Source organism: Strix aluco, chromosome 3 (assembly GCF_031877795.1).
Source record: "Strix aluco isolate bStrAlu1 chromosome 3, bStrAlu1.hap1, whole genome shotgun sequence".
Lineage (NCBI taxonomy): Eukaryota > Metazoa > Chordata > Aves > Strigiformes > Strigidae > Strix > Strix aluco.
The window spans coordinates 63,944,652-63,963,849 of NC_133933.1; the positions used below are offsets into that span (position 1 = coordinate 63,944,652).

The 19,198-nt window shown below is 37.4% G+C and overlaps 1 protein-coding gene across 14 annotated transcripts in view; it reads left to right on the forward strand.

The window, feature by feature from the left end:
- Positions 1-19,198, forward strand: part of TULP4 (TUB like protein 4) — a 173,199-nt gene that overhangs the window by 4,081 nt on the left and 149,920 nt on the right. The window contains exons 2-3 of one of the 14 annotated variants that reach the window (XM_074818853.1): positions 5,477-5,569; positions 9,428-9,564. The exons of 7 other annotated variants lie outside the window; for them this stretch is intronic. The gene's annotated coding sequence lies outside the window, so the exon portion shown is untranslated. 6 more of the 14 variants (XM_074818854.1, XM_074818849.1, XM_074818848.1 and 3 more) reach the window with 6 other exon arrangements.

Consider the following 19,198-nt stretch of genomic DNA (forward strand, 5'->3'; position numbering starts at 1 on the left):
GGGGACGAAGGCTTACCTACAGTAATGAAATGTTTGCCAGCAGTCTTAAAGGTGATTTCCATTCACTCTTTGTAAAAACAATGCCTGCTTGTTGGCAGGCTAGCATCTAGACTCCCATTAGATCTGTGTGGATTCAGATGATTTGGAAAAAAGGTCCAAGAGGAAGTGGTCTGATAGGTCCAGTTCCAAGAAGTTTTTCTGCCTGTTTCTGTGTTCATTGTTTTTGTGTGACTCTTGTTTTGATTCATGCTTTTGTATTTGATCCATTATTTCTATGTTGTATTATTTTTAACTAATGCCTTTGTTTACATCGTTTTACAGTACTTAAAACTTTAAGATCTTTTAAATGGTCTATGATAATAGTTTTCACTTTGTGCCTATACCCATGAAAGACCTTAGTATTACTCAGCTGCACATCATATCCTTGATAGCTGTAATATCTCAAAGCTGGTCTGGAGAACCTCCCACTGGAAAGCTGGGCTGTTGTGTAGCGTGGAGGTCCTGATTCATTTGTGATTGTTGCCTTCTGCATAGTTTCAGAGCTAGCAGATCTAGCTGGTAGACATACGCTTTCCTGGTACGCTGGGTTTGAACAGTCTCCAACATCCTTGTCTAGCACAAAGTACTGTTTGCAAAGCGTGTACTTGAAGATTAACTCTCCCATTAGAATATAAGTATCTGGCACTTCGCAGTACTAATATCAGTCCATCATATCAGTTCTTCCTTTGCCTTGTACATGTGATGGAATAGATTCCTCTCTTTTGAAGATACTCTTCTCATTAAATGTTTGAAGCAAGTATCTTGCAGCTAAAGTGATTTCTAAATAAAATCGTCATCTATCTCTTGTTTCACTAGTTTGAATAATACTTGCAAAGTAAAATTTGGAAGAAGGCCAAACCCATTCACATAGCCATTTAAAGAAAATTACTGCAAATACTTTACTAGTGGTACCTGGCACCATTTAAGCAGACAAAAAACATAGAAAGGAGCTATAAATGTTGGACACAATATGAAAGAAAGTAATCTTTCTGCATGTATATTAAGAATACTATAGAAGAGCGGTATTTTTGAAGATGAGTAGCAAATAAAGTTATTGTGAAAAGCAAAGGTTGGCTGCCTGCTGTGATTGTGATGGATCGCAGTCCACAGGAGGCTCTTTAGTTGGAGAAAGACTGTAGCTAACAAAATTCTTAAATTGTGAGAGGGAGAAGGCATTCTCACTTTTATTCTGCTTTGGGTGCAATATCTAATACAGTGGGAACCCTGGTCCATTGGGTATCCAGACATTACTAGCAATGTTATTTCTGCTTGTGCTTGATAAAGAACAGATTTCCCTTCTTTAATGGCACAGTGGAATGACTTCTAGGAAATCCTATCAGCTGTAAATAACTGAAAAATAAAATACAACCCCAAAGATCTACCTGTCTAAAATCTGAGTAAAATACACAAAAGGGAGATTGACTAACACAAATTCTCTCTTGCAGATAATATAGACTGTGGATAATAGCTAATGTTGTATAAAAATATAAAAAATGTTACTCATAAAGCTATTTTAAGTGTTAAGTAAAAGTTGAAAGGGGGCGTGAATTCAGCTAAGGGAGAAGGAGGAAGAGTTATATATTTGCGGTGTCTTCCCCAGCTCTCATGAGTGATGTAAGTATATTAAGAACTGTTACTATATAAATATCTTGGCTGCCATACAAGTGCCCTACATAGTGTTTGGAAATGAGGGAGTTGAACAGTGTAGGTGTTGAACCAGCTTTAGATATTTTACCTTCCTTTTTCCCAGGCACAAAAATACAGACCTACAATGGTGTATTGGTTCAGACCAAAGGTGTTTCTACATCAGTATCTTGTTTTTAACAGTGGATAGCAGATGCCTAGGGAGGAGTATCATAGGGTATGCAGATAGCTGAGTGTCTGAAGGAAGTATCATTGGCTTCTAGCAGGATGCAGTTTAGGGGTCTCCGGGCAGATGATTTTGTATTTAATTATTTGGTTTTTAGTAGTTGTGGTGACTTTGTGCAATATCTTTTTGAACCCTTGATATCTTTAGCATCCACAACATCCAATGACACACGAATGACAGAAGTATGAGTGTCCATTTTTAGTTAGGCTGTTGCCAGCTTACAATCTTCAACTCCTTTCATTTTGCATGGTGTAAAACGCTGTTATTTTTAATTTGTAAAATTTGATATCGAACTCGTATGGATAAAGTTGAGTGCTTGATGTATACATATGGAATGTCAGGCCTTGTGCACAGACTCTTATTTACTGAGAAATATAAAAAAAACCTCTTCATAAAATCTTCTCACTTTCAGTAATGCCCAGTTTGTTTATGCTTTGCATTTCTCTTAAAATGGAACCTGAGAACTGCTTATAGCCAGTTTTGCTCTTAACGATGTATCATTTTGTAAAGACTGTGGCATTCGTGTCTGTGTTTGAATTGTATGTGTAGAAACGTTGGGAGCATAAAAAGCTTACTTTTGAAAAGTAATTGCCAAGTTGTGATTGTTTATAAGAATGAAGTTTTGATTCAGATTTTGGTGTGAAGTTTTTGCATTTGAGAAGCAGAGGACAGATACTATACCTATATTTATCATATGGTCATTCAAAAAAAAGGTAAGACATTCCTGAATAATTTGTAAACAGAACAATATGTAAATGAAATGGTTCTTTTCTATGGCCAATACTTGAACTTTCACTTAACCTGTAAAGAAACAGTGATATAAATCAAATGGGTTTGATTTACCTTTCCAGACTTGGATTGCTCTGGAGACTATTGAGGACTTTTCCAGTTCAATATGGGCTTATCCCTGGCTTGGATTCCTCTTTCCTCCTCTTGAGTGTTAGGGTTTGTTAGCAGATCTTTAAAGGTGTTTGATGTCTAGGGCTAAGGATCCTTTATGGCAGTGTGTATAAACACATATATATCTATTATTTTTTTAAAATTTGTCAGAACAGAAAATGGGGCTACAGCTCCCATTGTCCGGTAGGTCTTTATGAATTTAATTAGATGAAACAATGAAAGTGGTTGAGTTCTAGAAGAGAGATTAAATAAATGCATTTGAGTCTTATAATGACATAGGAGGCTGTGCAGTGAAAATCTGCTATCTTGCATGAATGAGCAAGGGCTAAAATTAAACCAGCTCATGCTACAGGTATGTGATTTTGAAACCATTTGCAGTCTTTCCAAAGTGGAGATGAAGATATAAAAAAAAAAATCAGAGGGATTGGGGAAGGGACATGGTTCTTCTAAAGATACCTGTAGCAAGCCCTATTATGAATTGTAATAGGCCACCATGAGCAAGAATTAGTCTGTTTCTCTCAACAACAAATTCTGTGCAGCAAGAGGGTTCTATAAAAAGCAAATACAAACTGTAGGATTAAGTGATTAAGTCCTCTTCCTCTGAGTTACAGACCTTCCAGAGGTGGATCCTTTCCAGATTTTGCCAGCCTGCTGAGGAGACATTCTCTCTTCCTTTACACCAGTAGAATAACCCTGTGGAACATGTATTAAATCCAATATACATTATTTCCCAGTGTTGCAAAGAGAATTTGTGATTTTGAAAGTCTGTTCACCAGGCCTGTAATAAGATTGAGGGAAGTATACTGTATAAAAAAAAGTATTATTTCAGCTCAATACTAGTGCTAGGAGTATGCCTGTACAGTATTAGTCCCTCCCTTGTATTTCCAGAAGGTTAAGTATTAATAAAAAGAAGGAATTGGAAATTGTTCTTTCTTCCACGGATTTAAACAAGAAGCCACTGATTAGAGAATCATGTTGTAGCCTGGGAGATGAGGAAGATTATTGTATGGAAAATTCTCATAATACAGTTTCATTTTCACTACTGTGCTGGTGGGTTTTGCAATCATTATTGTTAATACAGAGAGCAGATGACCTGAACAGTGGTTGTTCTGGGCTAAAAGTGACCAGTAATGCTGAAAGATTTAATAAAAGATAGTGTCCTATTTTCACGAGATGCAAAAGTAAAGTCTTTTGTCACTGTCATAGGGAGGTTATATTCCAAAGGTTGGGTAGTTATTTAACTCAGTCTTCCCCTTCCCCCTTTGGGATTTGGTTTAAATACTTTTGGTGTAAGGAAGCTTCTAGTTGGTTTGGAGAGAAAATATTTGTGATTTAATTGTCTAGTGCTGTGGTGACAGAATGAGCTCTTGCTGGTTTTAAAATAGCATTGCTCAATGAATCTCCAGAAATGCTGGGAAAATTTTGTTCCCTGTTTTGGATTAGAATTTGTGTCCTTGTCATCCAAGGATGAGTGTGAAAACCAAGAAATGGCTGGCATTTGCTTTATGTTGAGCAGAGAATGAAAACTTTCCTAAAACAATCAAATGACCTTTGCATGGGAAACGATAATATGATTTTTATAGTGTCTCCACAAGTGTATCTGCTACTAGTTGTCCTTTTTTGGTTAAGGAAGATACGATGGGATGGATGTGTTGTAAGGATTTGGATCATACTGATTTGCCTCCAGCTGCGTTGTCACAGTTTTGACAAACATCGTGGCTGATGATGAGTGTCCATCCTGATGTGCAGCTATTTGTTTTCATTTATGTCTACTTCTGCTTTGTTTTGTTGGTGTATAGACTAAGATCTCATTGCTTTCTGAACCTAACACTTGCTGAAGCTCTTAGAATAACTTTTCTCCCTTGGGGTGTCTTAAGAGGTTTGGGTTGTTACCTTCTTTACTGGCAGGACTAGAGTAGAAGCGTTGAATGAAAGACATTTAAACGCTCAGTTCTGTTTCTGTTTTGATTGCCCCGAATGAGATTTTCATATGCACTTCTCTGTGTGTGGGCTGATAATGCTATTGATAAGAATAGTCCTGGGGTGATGCAGGTTGAGTGGAGAAAGCACTGGAGAACATACTAAAGAGTCCATGACTTCTTTGAGTTTGCGTCCTTGATTAAGCTGGGTTTTTTTTGGGGGTGGTGTGGTGTATTTTTTGTTTCTTGTTTTGTTTGTTGTTTTTGGTTTGTGGGTTTGGTTGTTTGTTTTTGGTTGTGTTTTTTTTTTTTTTTTTTTACAACGGTTAGGACAATTTCTTCCAATCTTTCTGCTTAAGAATCGTGACCCTATTTCCTGGATACTGATATTGTTATTGTCTTTGCCTCCATTGAAATTTATAATTGTACAATTTTGTGGTATGCTAGGGAAGGCTGTGTTTTGTTACTGCTTCCTTGTTTCCTCTACATCTTTATAGCAAATGTAGTCACGAAAGAAATCTTGGGTGGTTTTATTTTGTTTAAAGCACCTCATTATGTTAGCTGATCTAAAAATCTATCTGGAAAATTGCCCCAACTTAAAAATAAATAACAATTGCATGCAGACATACTTGGCTGCACAGCAAGATCTATTTTTAGAAAAGGGTTCTGTCCTGTTTTCACTTAATTTTAATGATCTGGAGTTTTACCTGCATTGAGAAATTCTAATGAATTTTGGCATCTTTTCCAGTCCTTCCTAACAGATAAACACATGCGTCCTCTGGATCATATTTCGGAATCATTTGTGTAGGGGGAGCCCTGCTTACCTGTCGGATAACCTCAGGTATTCCAATAATTCCTAGTGTGTTTGAAGCTCTGCCTCTGCTTGTTTGGTGTCTACTCTGGCAGGGCCTTGTGATTGAGAAGGTGAAGTAGGCTGTAGGAGGTTGCTGCCATATAAATACAACGTACTCAAAAGCAATTGCAGTCCCATGTAGGTGAGTGTTCTGATGAAATGTTGTTTTTGTTTTTTAAATGAACCTGTGTCCATATAAGTTAACAACTACATTTGGGCTTTATTTTTGTTGTGCATTAGTTGATGATTACAGCAGCAGACTAGGAGTCAGAACTCCTGTACTTCTCTCTCAATTCTATCATGAGCTTCTGTAGTGCCTTGAGATGCTTAATTGTCTTTTACTCGGCAGTATAATGGGAATAATGCTATTTTCCTACTTCTCCTAGGATCACTGAAGAGGAATAGGCTATGTAAAGGTTAAACTAAAAAAGTTGGAGAAAGAGGGGAGACAAATAGGACAGACTAAGCTATAAATACTGTTATGTGAGTGCTTATTTCCTTGTGTTCTTGTTGATTCTTGAGACTCTGAATTCTTAGCCTATCAATGTCTGTAAACCATGAGACACAGCAATGATGCTAACGTAGATACTTCAATAAGATTGGCAAAAGTGCATGCCTGGATGAGGTACCTGTGTAGGGCACATATTCAGACACATCCACTAAAGCACTCTTGTAGTTGATAGACTCCTTTACCTGTATGTAGCAGACAGTGAATCACAGAAGGTAAATTAGAACATGTTGTGTTGGAAGTTTGGGGAGTTAGCAATGACAAGTCTGTATCACTCGTTCATTGGCAAGGGTGCGTTTGTGACGGAATGGTTGATTCAACAGTTTAGTGCATTTCTTTCTCTCCTATGCAATAGAAAATGCATCTGTAGACTATTCAGCCTTATCCTTAGAGATGCTTTTTGGCCACGGATTTTTGAGTAAGATTGTGGGAGTTTTCATTTTCACAATCCTTTAGCAATGTCTGTGTTTATTGAAGCAGTACAAATAAAACCAGGGATGCTCTTTTGTTGGAAAGTCTCATTCTACCTGTTTGGGATTGTTTCTGGAGGACGGACTCGTAATTCCTATAATAATTTTCTTTAATACTTAGCTATTATGCTCCAGATTTATGTTTGAACAGTGTAGTATATAATATGCAAAATACAATGTATCCACGTCACAGATTTGTTAAGACAAAGAGTTAAACATCAAGGTTATGTAGCCTAAACTTCTGCAACAGCACTGTCTTTGCATTATGTGTGAAGTTGGGTGCTTAAGTTAAACTAAAGCAGTGTTCTTTTCAGAGAAAGTAATTATGGGATTTTCTGTTATTGTTAGACTTAAATTCATGATACAGGTAGGAAGCTGATCCTCTCATGTAGTCAACTGTTAATAGGTGTGTTCTTGCATGTAGGTATAGGTAGAGATCTTGTGAAGAGGAGAAGAGTACTTCAAGGCAAAGAGGCAAAGATAAAATTCTTTAGGTCACAGAGAGGGGTAAGAAAAGGCAAGAAAGTCTTTGCTTTTCATTTTGAGGCTTATCAGTGTTCTGGTGCAGATGTTTATTCAGAAATTTAACTGAACAAATGAAACATGGCATGAAAAATGCAATGAACTAAATTGCATTCTTTCATGATAATTTTCTTCGCTGGGTTTCTCAAGTTGTGGTGTGAGGCTTCGTGGGTGTCACACCTTGAGCTGCTTGCCACCTCTCTTTGTAACATGTCTTATTTACCTATCTTTTTCCTTTCTATTTTTTTTTTTGAGAGACTTTCTCTCTTCAGAGATTTACTTGCCTTCTTTGAGTAGCTGAGTAAATTCAGGGATCTCTCAGGGATTTAAATTCATCAAAAGATGATAATGCTGTCATGTTTCTTGCCTTGTCCCTCTGCATTTTTGAGTTTTTCTTTCAGGACAAGCTCCTGTGGCTATGCAGTTGATTCTGTGCATAGTTCCTCAAAGTGAGACTGTTAAGGTTTTTGCTCTCTAGACTCTGATGTTTGTTAGGTGGCCTGTACTGTAGTACTCAAGTCTTCTCTTTCAAGCTTTTCTTGCAGGATATTTCAAAGCTGTCTGTTCTAAAGTACAAATAAGTGATAATAGGGAGGGAAAAGTTGTGGAAGATGCAGGTGTCCACACCAAATAAAACTTTCAGAAGTGCACAGCTTGTTTGGCAGCATTAGGATATCTAGTGCACTTTGCAGCATGCTTGCTGTGAACTGACAGCCAAAGACCTTTTGTTCAGTGTTTTGGAAAATTTTGGGCCCAGAACTGGTCAAAACACTATTCAGACAAAAACTGGTATATATCACTGCTCTGAAAGCCATAATGTCTCTTCTTATATTAAGGTTTTCAGACTTAATAAAAAGATGTTCTGTATTCTCTCCCGTTTGAAGGATCAGAGACTTAAGAAACATGATACTTCAAGTTGTGAGTTATTTGCCCTAGCACCCATTCCCATGGAGTATCTTCTGCAGAATTGTTCTGATATTTAAAAAGTGGGCAAAAGCTTAGATTATTCCTAGAGTAGATTTGTGTTCTCTGTGTTTGATATTTTTTTTTGTCCTCTAAATTCTGAAATCCTTATTGATGAGTCTTAATTATAAACAAGACATACCCTCATGCTGGTGATAAGTCTAAATCTGCCTTGGAACAATTACCTCTTTCTTAGCATGATGTCAGTGGAAAGCCTGAAAATGCTGCCACACAGCAGCTTGCTTTCTCAGCTAGAAAGGAAATGTTTATTGTCAGTGGCTTGTTAGATCTGTAGTATCATAGAAATTGATTTTGTGTAGTATAGTCATAACCTCCTTCAGTCAAATGCCCTGGCTCTTTGTGGTTATACCCAAAATCAGCAGGGTATCATAGTGTGTTCGTAGCTTGAGCATATGAAGACATATTTTGCTGAACCTAGGCCTTGATCAGTTAGAAAGGTTGCTTCCTGCTTTCCACTGCTGGTTTTTGGTATACGTTTGTGTTGTGCAGAAACAAAAATGAAATTAAAGTTTTGGTATTATACAAAGGTTTTGGGTTGAGACAGCCGTATTGGTTGTCAAAGAGGTATTTTTGTTTGTCCTGTCCTTCCCCAGCCCTGATAATGGTATATGATTACAGTATTAGCCAAAAATGTGCCTGGAAAGAATCTAGCATGAGAATAACACTCTCTCCCCTCCCAGGAGCTTGCAAGCTGTATTTGTTTTTTAAGGCAAACACCTGTGGTACACTTCTATTAGTTGGGTCTTTATGGGAATGATAAGAAAGGAATCGCTGCCATCTTAATTTTTTCATCAGCATTTTATCTTTGTGTTTAATTGCTGATTGTACATTGTTTTTCTAATAACACGCTCCTATCTCCCTATGTGAACTTAAAGTGTCTAATTTATTGAGACAGGATTGTCTTGCTTAGTGGATTTTATGAACATGTCATTTCTCATGTCAAATGATTTAGCTTTTCATTAGCATGCTAATAAAACAATTCTTCAATAATGTTTGGCTTTGTTTTCAATTTTTTTTTTTGAGTGTAAAAGTGTCTTACAAATGCTGTTGCTAAACTGAAGGACACAGATTCTCCCATGCCCTCCCTGCAAACCCTGTATCCCTACTAAACTAATTAAACATCCCTTGTACTAGATGGCAGATGACGCTGTGTAGTATGTATGTGCGGGCTGTTGGCCTGTTACTCAGTCCAGGAAACTGATACCATGCCTGAAGTCTGCTTCGAGCCTTTTGCCCAAGAGGTTTAGCATCATGGCTTCAAAGTAAAACTGCATGAATTCCATGTGTTAATCTAGTGGTCTTTTTAGCCTGTGAACCACCTGCTTGTTCTCTGTATGACCTTAATTCACCTCATTTTCCCAGAAGGAAACTTGCTCCTTGTGTTTCTGCTTTCCTCTTAGAGGGATTCCCTCCATCTCCATCATTAACTGCATGACCAGTATAATGTTTGTCATAACCTGATGTCTCAGCTGGAAGGAAGCAGATCAGTCACTGGTCAGGTTGGAGCCGTCTTCTAAAGGCTGACCTACTGCTGCTATATGACACTGCAGGGTTTGGCAAATAACCATTACAATTTTTCTTCTCATGTGTGCATACATAGATGGCTTTGAATGGGTGGGGGGGAAGTGGAAATACTAATTCCTGTATAGCTCCTCTGTTGTGAACCTGACACGTTCATTGTTGATGCCATATTCATCCATCTGAAACCTTGTGTATGTTGAGATTTGAGGTATGAAGACTCTATCTTTTCCTGAAGTTTTAAAGAAAAAAAACCTAGTATGTCTAAAGGGCTTTAGCAGACAAAATGTGTCAAAGTCTGGCTGTGACAGTTTGATATGTCTTCCCCTGCTGTACCTGTTAGAGACTATCACCAGTCCGCTGCTGAATGATTAGAAGAGAATGTGTGCCTGTACCTCATGCAATTTACTTTAGAATTTGGCTTTTTAGTTTGGTCTTATCTTCACTGTCAGCTTTTAAACAGATTCAGGACCTTTTGTGTTGTGATGGAAGTGCAGACCTGGGTCGTAAATGGAGGAGGAGCCTTTCTGACAATACCATAACCAGAAGTCTTTTTTTACTATGATATGTCAGAGAGCATTTACAGGGTAGCTAAAAACGGATATAAAAAAATACTATTTTTAAGTGGAACTTTTTGTCTAAGTCTATTGTAGTAAATTTAGCCTTCAGAATGAGTTGTCAAATTTAAATAAAATAGCTTTGCTAATAAATAATATGGGTATATATTACTTAAATATTTTTTTTGCTGAAGTCTTAAACTACATCAGATCACTGAAATGAGGTATATTGCCGGGTAAATAATTGGGTTCAGTTTGCTGAAGGGGCAGATCAGCTTGCAACAGATTTTCTTCAATAGGCATAGATGGAAATTGTGTGTTAATTTCAGTGTAGTTTGTCAAATATTTTTTTTTAAAGGAGAAAGGGAAGAGGATTGTTTTCCTCTTACAAAATGTGATAAAAATGAAATGTGATGTTGAGATCAGCTATTTCTACTGATGTAGTGATGTAGTATCCAGAAAGTCACTCAGTTCACTATCTAAAGATAATGCTTCCTTTTACTTAAAAAAAAATTAATTTTCAGTGAAAAATATGATTATAGAGGCGTATGAATCCAAGACATCTAGTGTAGTTTTATTTATTAATAACATTCTTTAAATCTTGTAAAACTTGTATTTGTGTAAATGGAATTCTAGTTTCCTTTGAAACTAGCTTGATACAGTTATGAGTTTGGAAGATAATCCTAAAACGTAATCCTTTAAAAAAATTGCAACTTTTTTTTTGCTATCTTCAGCAACCTTGGTGACATTGGATTTGACTGTTGGCAGTGGTAACTTCTTGTTCTAGACTGGGTCTTAAAATAGAGTACCTTGTGTACTTGTAGTCTTACACGTGCATATACTACGTGTCAGTGGTATATATATGGCAGTTCGGAGAACATCTGGTCCAGAAAATGAGAAGGACTATTTACCATTCTTTAATATCAAACAGGAGATCATCAATCTGAATAAACGTGTGTTTAAATGATGTAATTACTTAAATGTGAATGTTTTATAGCATTAAAGTCAGAAAAACAAAATATCAAATATGAGGTGTGAGCTATGTTTACTTGCAAATCAACATCAATTTAAGGTTACTATCTAGTAACAAGCTTTCTTTCAGAAAAGGAGTAGAAATGCAAAATCAAATTAAAATTGTGTATTTAAATCAAGTTTCCTTGCTTGATGATTGAAATAGTGACTATTCTTGGTTATTGTAAATAGTTTTGAATTAACCTGGCCTGAGTAGCTGTCCATCTGCAGTGAACTGCAGGAGAAGTGTTTTGACACGTGATGCGTTTCACTAAATGTTGATGGACACTTTCATATATGAGAACAAAAAGCAGAATAGTAGTTATGGCTTTTCCTGTGGATCTAAAACAGGTAGGTTTTGAAGCAAGATGGAAATGGACAGGAAAACATCAGATGAGCCACACTCAGTGGTGGTAGGATTGTAGCACAGACTGGAAGCCAGTAATGGTAAACTCTTCCTTCTTATTTCAATGCTATCTTTCCCTTCAGTATTAAGGAGGATGCTGCAGCTCTGTCCCATGGGGAAGTTCCATGGTGCAAGTGAGCCGATCTAACATCTTTCTGTTTCTGAAAGGTCTCCCTGCACTTAAGTCTTGTGGGTCCTGCCTGCTCCTTTGCTTCAGCTCCAATGCTCATCTGAACCTTCAGAGCTGATCCAGCTCCCTAAGGCCACAGAATACTCCTCACTTTTTAAATATTTATTTTCTGATGTTTTAGGAAACTGAGTGTCCTGGTTTAACCAGGATAGGGTTAAGTTTCCCCAGCAGTGTGGGGGGGGGAGCTCTAGCCGGGTTATTCAGATACCATGCGGACGTCACATCCTGGCAGGTCACATTTTTCCTGGCGCGGGAGCTCGGTGCACTCGTGGTTTTGTACATCGTGCTTCCCACTGCTGTATTTGGTAGCTGTTTTGCTCTGTTCGTTGCTATCACTATTACTGTTATTGTTATTGTTGTTGTTGGTTGTGTTGCTATTGCATTATTGTATTAAACCTTTCCTTATTTCAGTCTTGGGGCTTTGTATTTCACTCCCTTTGTGGGGGAGGGGTAGTGGCTGTGTGGTCTCAGACCCCGGCAGGGACTAAACCACCACACTGAGTCTGCCCAAGATAACGTCAGTCAGGCACCTGGCAGTGAACAGAGGGACAAGGGCCAGCCAGATCTAGGAAGGCAAACTGGAGTGGGTCATAGGGGTGATGGAGATAAAGAAGTCTTTCTGTATCATAGGCTGCTTTGAACAGTTTTCTTGTCTTGCAGGCTTGTTTCCTCATCTGTTACAACAGGAATCATACTTACCTATCTTACAGGTTGCTGAAAAGACTTTGTCATGTGTGCATTCAAGGCATCATAGGTGAGAAAGATCTTATAGAAGCAATCTTGCCTTACTGTATGCTGAATGTACTACTACTTTTGCCATAAAACTTTATTTCTGAAGAGATAAGCTGTCATAAAGCCATTGGATTGCCATTGATAATGGTAATTCTGCCAGTCATGTATCAGCTCTTCTGTTGAAGAATGATGAAGCTCTCTTAGTATTAACAATTTTGTGGAAAGAGCAGGGCTAGCTGTTTGAATCATTGAAGGTTGCTATGAGAAAGCCAGTAGTGTTTCTATAGGGCATACCAATGTAATGACAGAAGCTTCTTTTGAAAATTGATAAGGTGTCAGCTGTTTGTAGTTCTTCTTCAGAGCAAATAAAACATTAACAGATGTTGAACAGAGCGGATGACCTGCGTGTATCCTGATTTTCCTTGCAGCTGCATGTGGCCTTTCAGAAGATAGGCTTTGTTTTGCTTTTTGTCTGTTAGAGCTGATCTGGGTACAGTTCTGAGAAGCAGCAGTAAAGGCCATTTGCTATCAACCCATAGCAGTTGCTTTGTACTTTTGGCTCTTGCAAGGAGAGCAGCAGATCCAAGAATCACAGAACACCTTGCATGGTGGAATGTTATGAAACTGTAAGTGCCTTGCTATGCTCTGCTTAAAAATTTTAATAAATTAAAATGCTGAAGCATTGAGAGGAATAATCCTGCAATACCTGTAAGGCTCTATATAAGAAACAAACCCTGTTTTATTGTAGAAAACCCCTGTGTATGTGCTCCCCATCCCAGTGGGAGACTGATGGCCCAGCAGAAGACACTGTCTATAGTCAGATCCCTGCAGCTCTGCATTGCTCTAGTATGTCTGTCTAGAACCTAGCAGTGTCTTACTTTATTTTACTGTCATACTGCTCTCTGAAATGGATTTCTTCATCTGAAATGAAAATTTGTAAACATACAAGTGCAAACTGAAGCTTGTGAGTTACATTTATAAAAAGCCACGTTACTGGTTTCAGTCAACTAAAGTATCAATTTAACATACTTTCTTGGATGTGAGGTTTAGCTTCTCAAGCTTTAATCAACATAAGAGATGAGTTGATAGAATTGGCTCTCCAGCCTTTTTTGCTTACATCGGTTACAAGACTTCAGAAAGTACGTTGCTTCAGATGCTAATTGTAGTCAAGCAGCTAAAAAGAAATCTGATGGATTGGATATGGTATTATTTTAGTGATATTTTTCCCTTAAAGGGGGGAAAAAGTCCGTGAATCTTGTTAATACTGTCTCCTACCTACTTGATACCCAGTAGAAGTAACAAAAAATTTAATATATGCAAGACAATTAAATGGGCCAGATAGGCATTGCAGACGATTCATATCTGTCTTGGAATACTGAGGGTAGAATATCTCTCTCTCTGTGGATGGAAACAGGAAAGAAGTTTTAGAGAGCTCCTAAACCTATTTCTATACTTTGATCATTCTTGAGAGCAAGGGGAAGAAAATTTGGTTTTGTTAGCAGGCCCCTTAAATGCCATGTATGTCTGGGATCATTTGGGGTTTACTTGCTTAAGGACTTTGTGTCCAGTAGGGATGGACAGGAAAGGATGGAATATTTTTTTAATGTTTTTTTGTGGTTATCCATCAGTAAAATGTTGTTTACTCTCATTCCTAGTGATAAATTTTTGGATGGGTTTCTGTAGGAGTGACACAGTGGGGAATATTTGGACGATATAACTGACACACTACAATCTGTCAGGTGCATTAATTTGTAAAATTATTTGTTTCTATATGATAATCATCTTTGGGGGTTTGCTTTTTTCAGGATTATTGTGGAACATTTATCCATTCACTGTCCATGTTACAGTTATTTAAAGGTATATTTAACATGTTTGGAACAGTGTATGCCATTTTCTTATGCTCTCTTATGGCTTTGCAGTTTTATTAATGCACTGAAATGCTCATCCTGGGAACATTATGTGTTGGTTACTCATCCTTCTTCTCCCTGATAATCCTGGCAGCCTTTCTGTATTCTACTTTGACCACTGGCACAAGCATTACACAGCCCCTTGTACGAGAGAAATACATTACAATATGGACACAAGGAGAACTAGCAGTGACAGTAATACAGCTGTGACAGTCTACGGTTATAAGAAAGACAGGTTATTTACATGTAATGTCTTGGGTTTTGTCTTTTTAGAAAGAGATAGGCTGATTTCAGGCAAACATATAATCTTTGGATTATATAATGAAGTATAACAGATTTTTCTTTTTCTTTTTTTTTTTTTTTTAATTTTATATCTTGCATCATTTTAATCAACCAGACCAGTACAGAGTTGGTAGATTTACAATCTGGTGAAGTCAGCATCTGTATCACATATTGTTCAAGGTTTTAAAATCACTGAGTAACTAGATTTTTCCTGTATTTAATTTAGGTTTTTCATTCTTTTAATAGGAAGAGAATTTTTGTGTTCTGATATTGTAATTTCTGTTTGTTCATCAGCTGTGTTTGTTTCATGCTGTCATTCAGTAGAACAGTAAGTGAAAAGTAATGTATAATTTTAGTTATTGGGGTAGAATTTTCTTAAAATGTCATTCTTGAGTTACTGAATTTCAGAAGCTTTGTTCAGCTTTATGATATACTGTATGTTTTACCTTTTTGTCTAAGTAATGTTTGTTTTTCCATCCATCTACTACAGATCAAATGTAATGGCTGTTTCAAGCAGATGCTGAAGTGTTGATTTCACTGCAATCTAGCTAGTATAGATGACAAGAAAGCGTGTAGTTTTCTCCTAGTAACCTCCTGTTATTCTCTGGTCTGTGCATAATGCACAGTTAATGGAGAAAGTATTGAAGTGTCATGACAGCATGAGATACTGAAGTAGTGTACTGTCTTATGTTCCTTGAATCTCAAAAGAAACTGAATATACTGATCCTCTTAAGCTATAGAATTGAAATCCTGAAAAAGATGTTTTAATGTAATTTGTTTTAATAGACTTTGTAAGCTCAAGGGGACCACTGACACTGCAAGATTATGATGTTACCTTGCCAAGCTGCTTACCAGAAAAAGCAGAATTTTCCTTGAGTGGTTTGCAAGGAGACTTTTTCAATACAGAAGAGGAACCTTCACTCCAGATGCTGAGTTTTAAGAGGGAACGATCAGGGTAGATTATATATTACCAATGCATTTTTTTTCCTCTTATTGTTCTTTTTCACCCCTTAACATAGACATACAGAAATACCATTTAATATACTAAATATTAGGCTGTTATACAGCTCTGGAGGTACTTTGTGAGGTATTTATGTAATAAAAAATTATTGTACTAAAACAAATTTGTGTAAATATATAGTAATTCTAGGCATAGAAGGAAAAAAACGATGATGTAAGATAGCTTTAAAATTTTAGGTCAGAATTATATTATTTATGAAATAACATCGGATTGCTTTTATCTTCTTATTGTTACTTTTGGCTAGAGTCAGCAAACATTATGGAATCCTAAGGAATTTACAGTCATGTTAAAAAAAAAAAAAAAGACAACCTTTGCATGAGTGCAGGAGTATGACCTATATTTGTCAGTTCTAGCAGAAGCAGCCTGCTAAGTAGCACATCATCTACTAAATGCAATGATAGTACTTTCCCAAATCCAGGTTTTCAAAATGAAGTAGAAAATGTACAAAGCCGACACTCTTCAGCCAAGTCAGTCTTTTCTCTGTCTGTTTTGAAAAGTTTACCATCTTCATCTGAAGGTCCTTGTGTTTCTTGGGAAAGACAGTAAGGTGAAACTTGGCAAAGGGAAAGAAGAAAATCCAAACAAAGAATGCCAGTGATTTTACTTTTTTCTTTTTAGTCATGGATAACTTTAGCTTTGTGTGTATGTGTGCATTAGCTCTGTGTGAATATTTATCTAATGGGTAAAGATTTAACTGGTAATGAATCTTCCCTTTTGATTTTCATGCTCTTTTTACAAAAAAAAAATAAAAAATCTTGTAAGCATAGGTTAGGTAAAGATGCTGAAAAGCATTGAGAGTTTTGTGTTGAGGAAGAGAAGCAGTTTGGTCCAAGAAGTTTGACAGTTACTGCATTTATGTAACATCCTGGGAAAAAAATGAAATAAAATTAATTAGAGGACTAGCTAGGAAGTAGTGAGAATATTACTTAAAAACCCAAATGTTGTAAATTTATGGGGTTTAATTCCTTGGTGAAACCTGATTGTTCAATGGAAGAGTATTTGCATAACTTCATAGAGATTATAGTTAGAAGCAAGCACTATCTGGTAGTTGTACAGAGTTAAATGAATTACACAAAGTCTGGCTATCTTGGGATGTTACTGTGTTAAGAAATAGATATATCAATACAATATAAAATGAATAAATTTTATATTTAAAATTATACCTTTTAATAGCAGATTGACAAAGCTGAATGGGAGGAATTGGCTTCTCAACTAAATTTTTAGTTAATTATAGAAATGAATTTTATAAACTAAATTTGAGTAGTCTCTTTTTTACATTGGCAGCATTAAAGTGAAGTGTTCAGAATTCCTACTTAAAATAACTCATGTTGCTCCTTTTCCAGAGTTTCTGAAAGTCTTTTTCTGTTAATTTATTTTCATCTGTGATCATTTTAACACATAGTTTTGTATTATATTTAAAAAAACAGAAGACACAGTCCTTGCTAGCTGTCCTTCCACTGAATACCTCTATAATCAGCAATTTTTACCTATTACGGACTTCTTGCTAGAAAGGTTGTAGTGTCACAGTCATGCAAGAAGAATGATAGAACTGTTTGCCTCTACAGCATACTGCTGTTTCTTATCCCCACTTCAAAATTTTGTATTTTATCTACCTGAATCTTTCACATGTCTAGGAGGAGCATCTGGCCAGGGTGAAGAGAGAATCATAGCTGTGAAGACCTCTACAGAGTAAAACGGCTTGGACACACAACTGCTGTGCTAATTTACTTAAGTGCAGATGTGCCTTCCTACCTTCAGTTTACCCACCAGAATGTGACTGTGCATAGAGGATGCCTGCATCTTGCTGGCCTTCTTGCTTCTGTCTGTACAGTGACCAGTCGACACTTGGCATATTAATGCAGAGAGAGCAGCTTGAAAACATTATTCACCTAACTGGCACCTATGTATGGAGCTAATCTCATGCCCTCTGAGTCTTGCTAGTGAAATAACTCACTTTGGTACAGAAGTCTTTGCTTTGCTGAAAGCATTCATTTAAAACTCCTGGCTTTTACAAAGGCCTCTTCAGTGACTCTTGCTTGTCAAGGTTGCCTCTAAAGCAACCACTCTTTGAGGGAGTCTGTCTCCGTGATATTATGTGACTCTTTTAATCCAGAGACCTTGGCACAACCTTCCAGAATCTTGAGGAAAAAACGTGGAACTTGAACCAAAAGGGGGACAGGTATGGGGAGGAGATGAAGCTTGCTCCTTAGCTTTGCATCTCTTCATTGGGAGGGCAGGAGTATCCCTTCTCTGCATCTAGACCTCTAAGCAGTGGTTGTGAGGTGAGTGCAAGTTCTCCGACACAGACTGAAATCTTCAGTTATGGCACATTTGAGGGACAGTCAGGACTGGAGTTAAATTCTGTGTCCCAAAGCCAAAGACTGAGAAACTAGAGTTCTTGAAAACTGCAACTCTCTTTTTGTATAAATAAATAAATAAATATATCCAACCCACTGAAGGTCTCCTGTGTGAGAAGTGCCTTGCTTCACAGCTCTAGCTGAGCAGCCTGGAGAGAGCCAAGGGCTGTGTGGTGAGAAGCTCATACCCGCAATCCACACCTGTGATGCAGCTTGCAGGCATCACCAGCTTCTCCCTCCCCGCAGACTGATGCAGCGTCCTTCTGTGCTGCAACAGACTGCACTCAAAGTGCTTTGCAGTGATTATCAGATTACTGGCTGAAATATGTCTTGCTGTCCAGCAGAAATAATTCTTGTTTATGAGGCTCTTCTGAATTTTAAAAACTGGTGGCTTCTGTTATTTTCTCCCTTCATCTCCCCCTCCTTTTTTTATTTTTTGTTTCTTGTGTTGCAGTGCATGTGTCACATACAAAGGTGTGTTGGGATTTTGGGGGAGGATATCAAAACTTCAATGGATGTTCATAAGAAAGTATTCACAGAGCCTGTGGGCAGATATTGGAGATAATTAGGAACTAGCTGGAACTGCTGCAGGCTCGAGGGATGTTTGCAGGCTGCAGAAGTTCCCTATGGGAAAGAAATTGCTCTGTAATTACAGGCAAGGTCAGTGCAGTAGTCAGTTCAATGGGAAAGAGTTGGTAAGAGCTGGGGCCCCTCTTTGAATGTCATTAACGAGAGACAGTTGTTACTACATTTTAAGTAAATGTCCCCTGAAGTATGCATTGTATAAGTGTTCTCTGTTCTGCGAGGGTTGCAGCCCTTTCTTGAGAGAGAAGATTGACACTTGTAAGTGAAGGGAATTTTCTTGGTCACACTTCACATTTCTTTTAATCTCTAAAGATTTTTGAAAGCATGTTTCAGTGGTGTAAATCTGTGATTTGTTTAAAAGGCTAATACATGTTATTTGTATATTTTTCTTTTCTGAAACAGGCCTTTCAACATCTGTCTGAAGCATTTCAGCCCACTTCAATTTATTTAAAAATGAGCCGTATTTTCATGGCTGGTGGGTAGCCTTGGCTCCAGGACATTGTAGTAGCCATCTTAAATTCATCCTCAAGAGACAAACTTTGCTTCCCTCCCTTCTGAGGACAAACC